Consider the following 10,743-nt stretch of genomic DNA (forward strand, 5'->3'; position numbering starts at 1 on the left):
TTTTATTTACATTTTTCAGGAGGCCCCTCAAATTTGAAAATACTGTATGGGTTACCAAAGCAGCATTAAATATTATAAATAAAAAGATTTGATTTATAATGACTGTTTTATTTATATTTAAACTAGCTGACCCGGCGAACTTTGTTCCGCCTTAATGGCAATAAATAAGCAGATTTTTTTTAATTGGAAAAAATACAAAATTAAATACCTACATTAATCATTCATAATTATTTATGTATTTTAGTACATAGGTTGCTCTTCATTTAAGTACCTTGTGATACACGACATTTTTTGTTCTATTATCAGGCGCAAAAACAAACAACGCAGTTGGTCTTCCGACCCGTGAGCATGCCACGTATAATTGAGCATGGGAAAAACATGAATGTTCTAGATTTAAACCACAAAGTTTTAAGGATTGGCCTTGTGATTTGTTGATGGTCATGGCAAATGTAAGACGTATCGGAAATTGAAGTCTTTTAAATTCAAACGGCATATCGGTTGGGATCATCGGTATCCTCGGAATGAGAACTTCCTCACCTTTGAATTTTCTATCATTATCGTAGCGTAAATTACATTGTTCATCAATTTTCTAACCACCAAACGCGTACCGTTGCACAGTTTTATTGGTTTATGTTTCGAAGCATGATTACTACGGAGCCAACCTTTAGGCGTAAATTGTGCAGTGGTAAGCCAAGCACGTCCAAAGAGTTTAAAAATTCAATTGGATAGTTGGTGGCTTCATCTTTCTTACAAATATCAAATTGTCATCCATACGTCATTACATTGCTGTCATTATACGACAATACAACAGCTATGTAGTCATTTGCGTTTTGTTATTCCAAGTCTGATTCTTTTTTGTTATACCACGTTTTATAGTGACTGACGTTTCATGTCAAGTCACACGGGAATGCTGACGAACGGGATAAAAAGTCCCTATGTCCTTCTCCTGGCTCTAAACTACCTCCCTGCCAATTTTCAGCTAAATCGGTTCAGCCGTTCTTGAGTTATAAGTGGAGTAACTAACACGACTTTCTTTTATATATATATATATATATATATATATATATATATATATATATATATATATATATATATATATATATAAGTGCCGCAAATTGCCAATAGTGCTTTACTTTACCTTCAAAGGATAACCACTGTCTCCAAATAAATAAGCCGCTCCATATTTACCACTCTGAAATTGCTGTACCGTCCGCTATTCTGATATATAGTGGAATCGTGTGTTGAACCTGGCTAACGGGCAACTACATCCAATATCAACAAATTGACACTAATTGTCTGCACATTTATTGACATATACGATTTTCTATTGCGCAATAGCTCTGCATCTTCACCTCCTAATTTTAATAATAAATTCAATTAATGTAGGTAAATAAATGTCACAACTGTTAAACCAAATTTTTTGTGGATACCTAGCGATTGAATTTTTATGTGAGTACAGTCTATGCAACCCAGTACGTTGGGAAATCGGGCTACTTTATAAAACTGTCCATTTATAGTAGATATATCTTCTTCGCACTCTGGAAAACGTATGAATTCGTTTCGGAGAGATACTATTGCATTTGCAACACGTTTTACAATGCGTTGTAGTTGCAACACTAATTCCATCTAGATCACCCACAGTTAAAAAATATTGCCGCTTGCAAAGTATCTCAATGTGCACAAAAGTTGATTTATTGGTGGCACTGATCTATTTCTGAAACTATAATATACAGAGTTAGTTTTTATATATCATGTAGTAGGTACATTATGTGGAGAAATTACTTAATAAAGCATGTTCCTTAAGAAAGTATTATTAAATAAAATATTTAGTTTACTCACCTATCATCTTTAAATTCTAATTTCTTCTCGATTTTCTCCAATAACAATAAAACAGTCTGTTTAGATAATCTATATCTCGTGAAGAAATCTATATCATCATATTTATTAAAGTTACTTTGTCGTTCGCGGTAAACACGTGGTCTTCTAAACAATCTATATCTACCGTTTCAATCTCTTCCAAACTCTCTAAATATTCCTACACAGAACTCTGCATTTCGTAAAAGATTATTAACACGCAAGATTTGGTTAGAAATCACTAAATAAGTTTCACCAGAGTTAGGGAGTGAAACTCCTAAAATATAAGGGCCCTCTAAAGACTTACGAGTTACCCAAATGTTGGTGAAAACGAATTTCATACTAGCGGACCCCTAAACTGACGTTAAGTGGCCCCTAAACTTAGGTAGAAGTTGGTGAAAATGGGCATTACTGTCTTAGGTGGTGGATAGTTTTTTTATTGGATCCACTTTGAATTCTAAAGGCTTCTAAAGAGTATTCCCTCCTCAAACTCACTAACATTTGTACAGACAGATGAAGATTTAATTAATGGACTTTGAATTTGAAAACAATCAGTCTATGTTATAATTTAACACTATAGTCTTTGTACTAGGGCACTCATTGCCCAGACTATGGTTTGATTGCGTACTTTTCTCAGTATCAGGTATGTTTTCAAAAATTTCTGCTACATTGGAATGCCACTTATGCAATTAAAAACCTTCTAACTTCAATAAACTAACAAGTTGATTTTTTGTTTCCACTAATGTCGCGACATCCTACTCAGATGCGATGACGTCATCGACGTACATCCTTTGTTTTATGACAGTAGTGCCCAAGGGAAACTGATACTGATATCTATCTGCTAACTCTGATAAACACCTAGTGGCTAAGTAGGCCGAGCTTTTGAGACCATAAGTGACCGTTTTTAACTGTAAGCATTGTACCGGGTTTGATTCTGAAGATTTACACTTAATATCATTCGAATCATTGCTGCCTAGGCTATCAGCTGGTCTCCATAAAATATTCTGCAGGGACCTATAGCTTGGCGCAACCTCTATGGCTCTATACATTTTTTAATATCTTTGAAGTTGTATTGGAGTACCTGGGTATGGAGGACGGTATGTTACCAGCAATTATGTAATCAAATTCAGAATTTTGAAGATATGGTCCATGTTCCTGGAGCTGTAGTTTTTGGGACATAGTGCCTGGAAAAATATTTGAGCATCTAAGACCGTTTTTAACTGTAAACATTGTACCTCTTTAGAAATAAAATATCTCGAATCATTGTCCGCTATCAGCTGGTCGCATCAATACCACTATAATTTTCTATATATTTTTTTATATCACACATATAGATTGTTGTCTGAATTTGAAATAAATAAAGATTTTAAACAAGATGCAAATAATCCTTTTAGAAGTTTTTTGGTTTATAATCTTAATAAATCATATAATGTGTAATGAGATTAATTTTCCATTTTGTTATCATACCTGTCTATAAAGTTATTAAATTTTAAGTTGGCTTCCTTTTAACCGTTTTTCATATCATGTTCAGTCAGATGGCAAATAAATTCGAAATTTGTTGTTTTTAAGGAAACTGACCTTTGAAATATACTTTTACATAACTCAAATTCATTACTCTTCTTATTAAATATTTCTGAATTGATCAAAATATTGATTGATATTATGATTTGTAAACAATAAAGTTTTTGTACCCAGGTGTTGTCCATACCCAAACAAGTCATGGAAAATGGTATGTTAAAATAACCAAATTCAGAATTTTGAAGATATGGTCCATGTTCCTGGAGCTGTAGTTTTTGGGACATAGTGCCTGGAAAAATATTTGAGCATCTAAGAGTAATTCTACCTCTTTAGAAATAAAATTTCGTGGCAGCTCAATACCTCTAGTATTTTCAATTTTTTTGTATATTTGTATTTGGTTGATGCCTTTTAGGTTTTATAATCTAATAAATCATTAATGTGTAATGAGATTAATTTTCCTTTGTTATCATACCTGTTTGATGGATGATTTTCATTAGAGATGGTATGCGATTTATGAGATCCAGAGTCTCCCCGGCTAGGAAGCTGCGTAGATAATATAGCTTTTCCTTTCTGTCATTTTTGTCTCTTCAAAATATAGTAGTGTTCGCATTTAGATTGTTTTGCATAAAGCTTAGAATTAATGCTAATATTTTCCGCCCTTAGTTCATCGATATAACCACTCAATTCTATATTTAATTAAACGCAAGACTGTTGTAATTCTAAAACTTGGGAATTAAAGTTGGAGGCATTTTCAGTCTGGATCTCACTTATTCATATAACTTTAAGGATGTAAACAAAAAACGCAAATATATAATCAACCGGAATCTCAGAACCAGAACATTGTTTATGCGCCCATTTACCGCAACTTCTACAATGGTACGACATCTCACTGTTTTTTCCTGTGTCGCAGCAAATAGCACACAATCTATCTTCTTCTGAATATTCTGATTCATCGTCGCAAAGATTCTCAAGTCTTCGTCTTCAGACGTGTCAGTTTCATCCTCAAAAAGTTTCTTTTTTACTCTTCTTTAGCCACTTCCCAAGCTTCCAAAGTACAATGGCTGTTGTGGTTATCCATAATCAGTAGAACAGGTTGTTCAGCAGTGGTTTTGAGTACTCAATGAAGTGTCGCAACCATTTAATGTATATGCTTTCATTCGTCCAACCATTATGAGAACATGTGAAAACTGCTCCTGGTTGGTCGTCTTTTTCTAGGTGCGGTGAGAGACGCTGTCGAGGGAAAATAAAAACAGGCGGAATGAACGATCCTGAAGCACTAATAGCACAGATAGCTGTGACGTTTTTACCTTTTTCCCATGATGTGACTGTTCCTATACGTTTTTGGACCCTAGGCGACTTATGTTACGGCGGGCAATATTTGCGTTTTAAAAAATATATTTTATTTAATTAAAATAAAGAAATTATTAAAGTACAAATGTATAATTATGTATAATAATCGAACAAGACTGCGATAAATGTTACAATTAATAATGTAAGTTAAGTGTCAATATTCTTGGTAATTTACTGTTCCCGGTAGCGGTGTCAGCTTATTGTGCCACACACAGCAATTTACCAGGCGTTACGTCATGGTAACTAGCGACTAAAATTATTTTAATAGTCAATAAAGAATTACAATTTCATATTTTTTATTATGGTACAAACTTATATTTTTACTTATTACAAATGATTTTTTATTTTTATTGTAGTACTTTATGATACACGATATTCTTTATGTGAATAATGGCAACTTCATCAATAGTAGGTGCATTAAAATGTCCTGCATGTTGTGTTGGCCCACAGGAGTTTTATCAGCTCTAATAACAAATTTGTGATCATCAGATGGCATCATATCTATTAATGGAGAATTGCCTTGCCTTGCAGTCGTTATCTGGCACTGGAAACAGTGAACCTGTGATATATTTGACCTTCTATCTAAAGTAACGGAAAAAAATGTATTGTAAAAATATATATGTGTTATAATAATTGTGATTACTAAACATACAATAGCAAATACTATTACAACTCTAAAAAATTGGCATGAAATTTTTCCAAACTACTTTTGTTGCTCCAAATAAAATCATTTGAAAGCAATTGTTATATTGTTGAATATTGTTTAAAAAGTGTATGAAATCTGTTCCTATTTCTAAAACCAACGAGTACAATGGTTCTGGAGGTGGAAGCAATGGTATCAATTTCACCTTTCCATATGCGCAACACAATCCATTAGCTCCAGTTTTGTATATCATCTTACAATATTGCAAACTGAGTTTATAGACCCAATAGTAACACTGTCAATTGAGCTATCGTAAAAGAAAGCAGCTCGATTCAAACTTGCACCATTATTTGTCGAATAGCACTTCACGGGTCTGTCTTACCCGAATTCTTGAAGATGTCATTGCGATCTTCATGTTCCTGAGCAGCACGATTAATTTGATTCCTTGCATTTCGGGTTCTTCTGTCTAAATATTTTCGCCGCCTTATTAACACTAGGTTTGGAACCCGTCAATTTGACAGATTTCAAACTGAAATGAAACTTGCAAAAAACCATAGCATTAATCTTAACTATTTTGCATCGTAAATTTATAATTTCATTAAAAGAGGCACAATTATATCTTATAAATTTTGAAAATTGTATCTTGTATACCTATTTCTCGGACCCGTCAATTTAAATGAGTTACAATCTTATATACTTGTAAAATTATACAATGCGCTAATAGAATTTAAAAATTTTTTGTAACATTTCAAAGATTTGTAGTAAATGTCGTATCGAAAAGATAATCAGTTCATGCAAACATAAACAACACACACAAGGAACTTTCACAGATAGCAGAGCACGCAAATATAGTGTGAAACAGGGTGTTTTCGATGGCCTCTCCAAGTTTTTTATAATATTTTAGATTTGGCAGCGATAAACGCGTGGATATTGTACAAAGAGTGTACCGGATCGAAAATATCCAGAAAGGAGTTTATATTTTCTTTAGCCGATGAATTACTGAAAAAACAACGTTCGTTTTCGGACGAAAAAGTAATATGGACTACTGTAATAAAAATAGAACAGTAATGTAAAAATACATATACAAAATATCGTATGCGGAAAATGCACAAAAGAAATTCAATACGTATGTAAAAAATGTCCTCGATAAATATGATTATATAGCCTTTATATTATTGTTATCTAACTCAAAAACTTTGACTTATTAGTATTTTATTTTTACACTTATATTGTTAAACAGATTTATTGTATTTGGTAAATTGTTAATGGAACTTCACTTGACTGTTGAAATTTATATCTTATAAATATCATAAATGAGTTACAATCACACAACGCTTTAAAAATTTTTGTCATTTAGATTTGTAGTAATATTATAGATGCACATCAATGAGACATTTACATTTCAAGTGACATATTATCACTGACGACATGTTTTTCCACTAACACTTTTGAACTTTATTGTATGGTATTAAAGTTCAAATTAACTTTTAAATATCATTAGGAATCCTTTGTATTGGATTCTTCCCGGAACCTCTCCACTAACATTTGAACTTTATGGTATGGTATTAAAGTTCAAATTGACTTTTAAGTATCATTAAGAATTGTTTGTATGGGATTACAGAAAAGTGTTGTTTTTAGGCATTTTTTTAAATTTATCTCTCCGTAAGAACCATCCTCGTACCTCAAGGAATATTCTAAAAAAAGAATTATCGAAATCGGTTCGGTAGTTCTCGAGATTAGCGCTTACCAATACATTTAGCGATTCATTTTTATATATAAGATATGTATATATTTCTTATTCTTTTGAACTCCTGTTCTTTACAGTAAAAATGTTCTTTATCTTCATTTGAATGACTAGGAGATTTAGAATATCATCTCTTATTTGTTTAAACTTTGTTCAGTATTAAGTTGTTGATGTCAGGAAAATCTGAAAACAATATAACTTACATGAATGAATTTACATGAAAGTAACTAAACTGTAACCTTATTAGCACAATAAACATAATATTCGTTCAGTTATAATAAAATATAAAAATAATACTACTGTTTAGCACTTTATTTTAATTCACAACTGAAAATTATTTTCTCAATCAATCAAAAATTATAAAATCAATGTTAGTTTTTTGAACTTACATTCATAACAATAATAAAAACTTAATAATACCACATTAAAGCGGTCACCAAGTACCTATGTTTATTATATTTTAATATGAAAGATACACACGCATACATATGCAAGTTTTTAACAACTTATAGTTATACCTGGTATGAGATAATACTCAAAGACACGATAGTTTACTAAATATTTGTAGTAGTCCTTAGACACATTTAAATTATTGAGTTTGACAAAAAAATAAGAAGTTCAATGAACTCTGAACAGGAACAATTCAAAAGTTGAAGTACCTACTTAACTTAAATGATGAAAAAAGAGAAAAAATCCAGTGCTAGTGAAAATATGTTTTAAGCATTTGACGTCAAGTCGATTATCCTACTCTTTTATTCTCATATTTTATATTTTTAACCTTTCATTTATGTTGCCAGTACTCGTTGTCATTTCAATGTAATAAAAAAATATGGACCAACCCTCGATTTTAAACCGATATTTTTATTTGTAATGAAATCTAATAATATAAATTATGAACCTACCCTCGAATGGAGATATTAAAAAAGTAATGATCATAAATAGTATTAGGATCAGTAATATATCATAGTATTATGAATGATTATCGTTTCAAAACCTTGTACAAATTAGTAAGGTTGAAAATATCCTTCTACAAAGGCAAAATTCGAGTATTTGTATAGTTTCTTATGAGTAGTTATAAAAATTTGAGGATCCTCATATTTAGCTATCAATGCCAGTAATTTAGATGCCATATAACACTTGTTTATTGAGGTTTAATAAAGGTATAGCTGACCTTATATACTCTGTACCACATTCAATTCTCATTCATTAAATTACAATAAGTGGGTATTTATTTTTTTAATAGAAGAACAATGTCACTAATGTAATTAATTGCCATAATTACCAGGGTGACCGCGTGGAGGTTGATATAATAGAGTACACTTGTATGAGATCAATTTAATTAATATTTCCCTCTTCCAAGTTTCGAAGTTATGAGCGAACGGATAAATATATAGTACTTGCATACCTGTCAAAATATCTCTATTTTGCCGTCGTCGAGTAAAAATGATGCATTGCAATTCGTTCCACAAATAAGAGTATAATACAAAATGATGAAATTTTACTGTTTGCAAAGACTGATTAAAAGCACCATCGAATAATGCGCTGTAATAAAGTCCTGTTATCGATTATTCGAAAAAATCGATAAATCTATGCATTTATTTTTAATATGACAACACTTTCTAAATAAGTATTACTGGAGTAATATTGTTTTCTTGTTCAGCTGTTTTATATTTACTTAAACTTTTTTTATGTTTCATTTATCATAATAATATAGTAAGTACTTATTATTTGAAAATATAAAATAGACATTTAAAATAAGGTGAATCAAATGAAAACAGCGCCATCTATGAAAGTATTTTGGAAACAATAAGCCCCAATTAGCAATGATTAAATTGTAATAAAATCAAAAAACAGGGCAACAACAAAATGTGTAAATATATGAAAATTACTTTTCAAAACGCATTATTTCATTTTAACATCTATATATAACTTTTTAAAAATAGATTAAACCTTTTTGAAAACTTAGTTTTGGGTTTTAAACGATTGCAAAACAATGTTGAATTCCATTCGATACCAATGGCGCCATCTAAATCCGTTTTACGAACTAAAAATGCCTTCTATGCCATTGTTCCCCACTGGTTATGGTATGAATATTTACAGTAGGTACTCGAAATTTAGTGAAATTATCGAGTACTGCATTCGGAAATGTTTAGTCGTGACTTTATTTACATTATTAAAATTACAAGATGTCATTACTAAATTTATAATAAGTTTCTCTAATGTTTATACACTGATAACTATGTCAATGGGAAAATAATACCTCATAAGAAGAGTTAAAATTGTAATTAAGCCCACGCGTTGTAGTCATTAAACTTTTATCGCAGTTTATTTTTTACATGTGTTACATGTATATTTAATAAATTTTTATTCTTTGTATATTTTTATTCTTTGTTGAAATCCATCCTTCACACTTACCAGTAAAGTTTTTTATTATGACATTTGGCAATTTTATTTTGGAGGTACTAGTATTGACGCTACAAGTTTCCATTATTAGGGCAGTATTGATTTCCGCAATGAGATCTATATAAATATCCTCAATTACTCCTGGGTCCTCGGTGTCTTTTGGGTCCAGTGTTTGTACTTGTATGCAATATGTATTATAATCCGAAAACACCTCACTTAACCTTTGTTTTATGGCCTTTATTTTTCCGACAGGTTTTATTAAGAAATTTTTGCTAATGCTAATTAAGCTATGAGATTTTAAATATCGGTCATGGTAATACTTAAAGAAATCAATAGAACGTTACAGCTTATTAGGATACAAAAACTTAAAAATTACTACACCGTGACAAAGATAAAGGAATGTATAAAAATAAAATGTGGCGTGGATGATTCGAGAATCTTGCGTCGGTCGCGAAAGGGTACAGCCAACCTTGTGATATGACGTAAAAAAATTCTAACTTGCGTTCCTCACTGATGCGTTCTATGTCTTATGTGCGAGCGAGAGAGGCACAAGCAAAATGCAGATGCAATCTGCTGTGGCAGTTGACAACATGAAAATGATGCGTTTCATTCGTTTTTCATTCACTTTGCTAAGCGTGATTGGCCTGGCGTCGAAAACAATTTTGGTGCGATTTTCAAATACGAACCAATCGGCGATGGCGACGATTCTGACGGCAAAGAACCCGATGATTGCGACGAAAAGATGGCTGCTGCCTTGAAATCGATCTACGAAAGACCAACTTTTATGTTGTACTGTAGGTTTCGTCTTACTCGTCGTGGTGCTTGGGTAGGCTTCGTGGCAGATGTGTTGAGGGCGAAATAAAAGATTGACCCTTTGTAACCAATTAACTTGTGTTTCTTATTAATTACAGTATGAAACGATGTTGACTTAGCGATGGCGTGCGGTAGAGAGAGCGAGTTGCCATCAAAAATAAAAATAAAGCTGTAAAATATTACTAATGTTGCAACGTCCAACGGCTGTAACATGTACAACATTGTGTTTGGGACGAGAGCGATTACGATAATGTTATTTTCCCGACACAATTCGCTAAGTTGCATAGTCAAATGGGATTTGTGGCCATCAAGGAATAAAATTATTGGTAATTTTATTTTGTTTTTTCTTAGATAAGGAATATAAACATTTGCCACATATTCATAAAAAGATTCTCCTGTCATCCATCCTTTGTCGGTT

This window comes from Achroia grisella, unplaced genomic scaffold (genome assembly GCF_030625045.1).
Source record: "Achroia grisella isolate CSIRO2021 unplaced genomic scaffold, CSIRO_AGI_Agris_v1 utg1314, whole genome shotgun sequence".
Taxonomy (NCBI): domain Eukaryota; kingdom Metazoa; phylum Arthropoda; class Insecta; order Lepidoptera; family Pyralidae; genus Achroia; species Achroia grisella.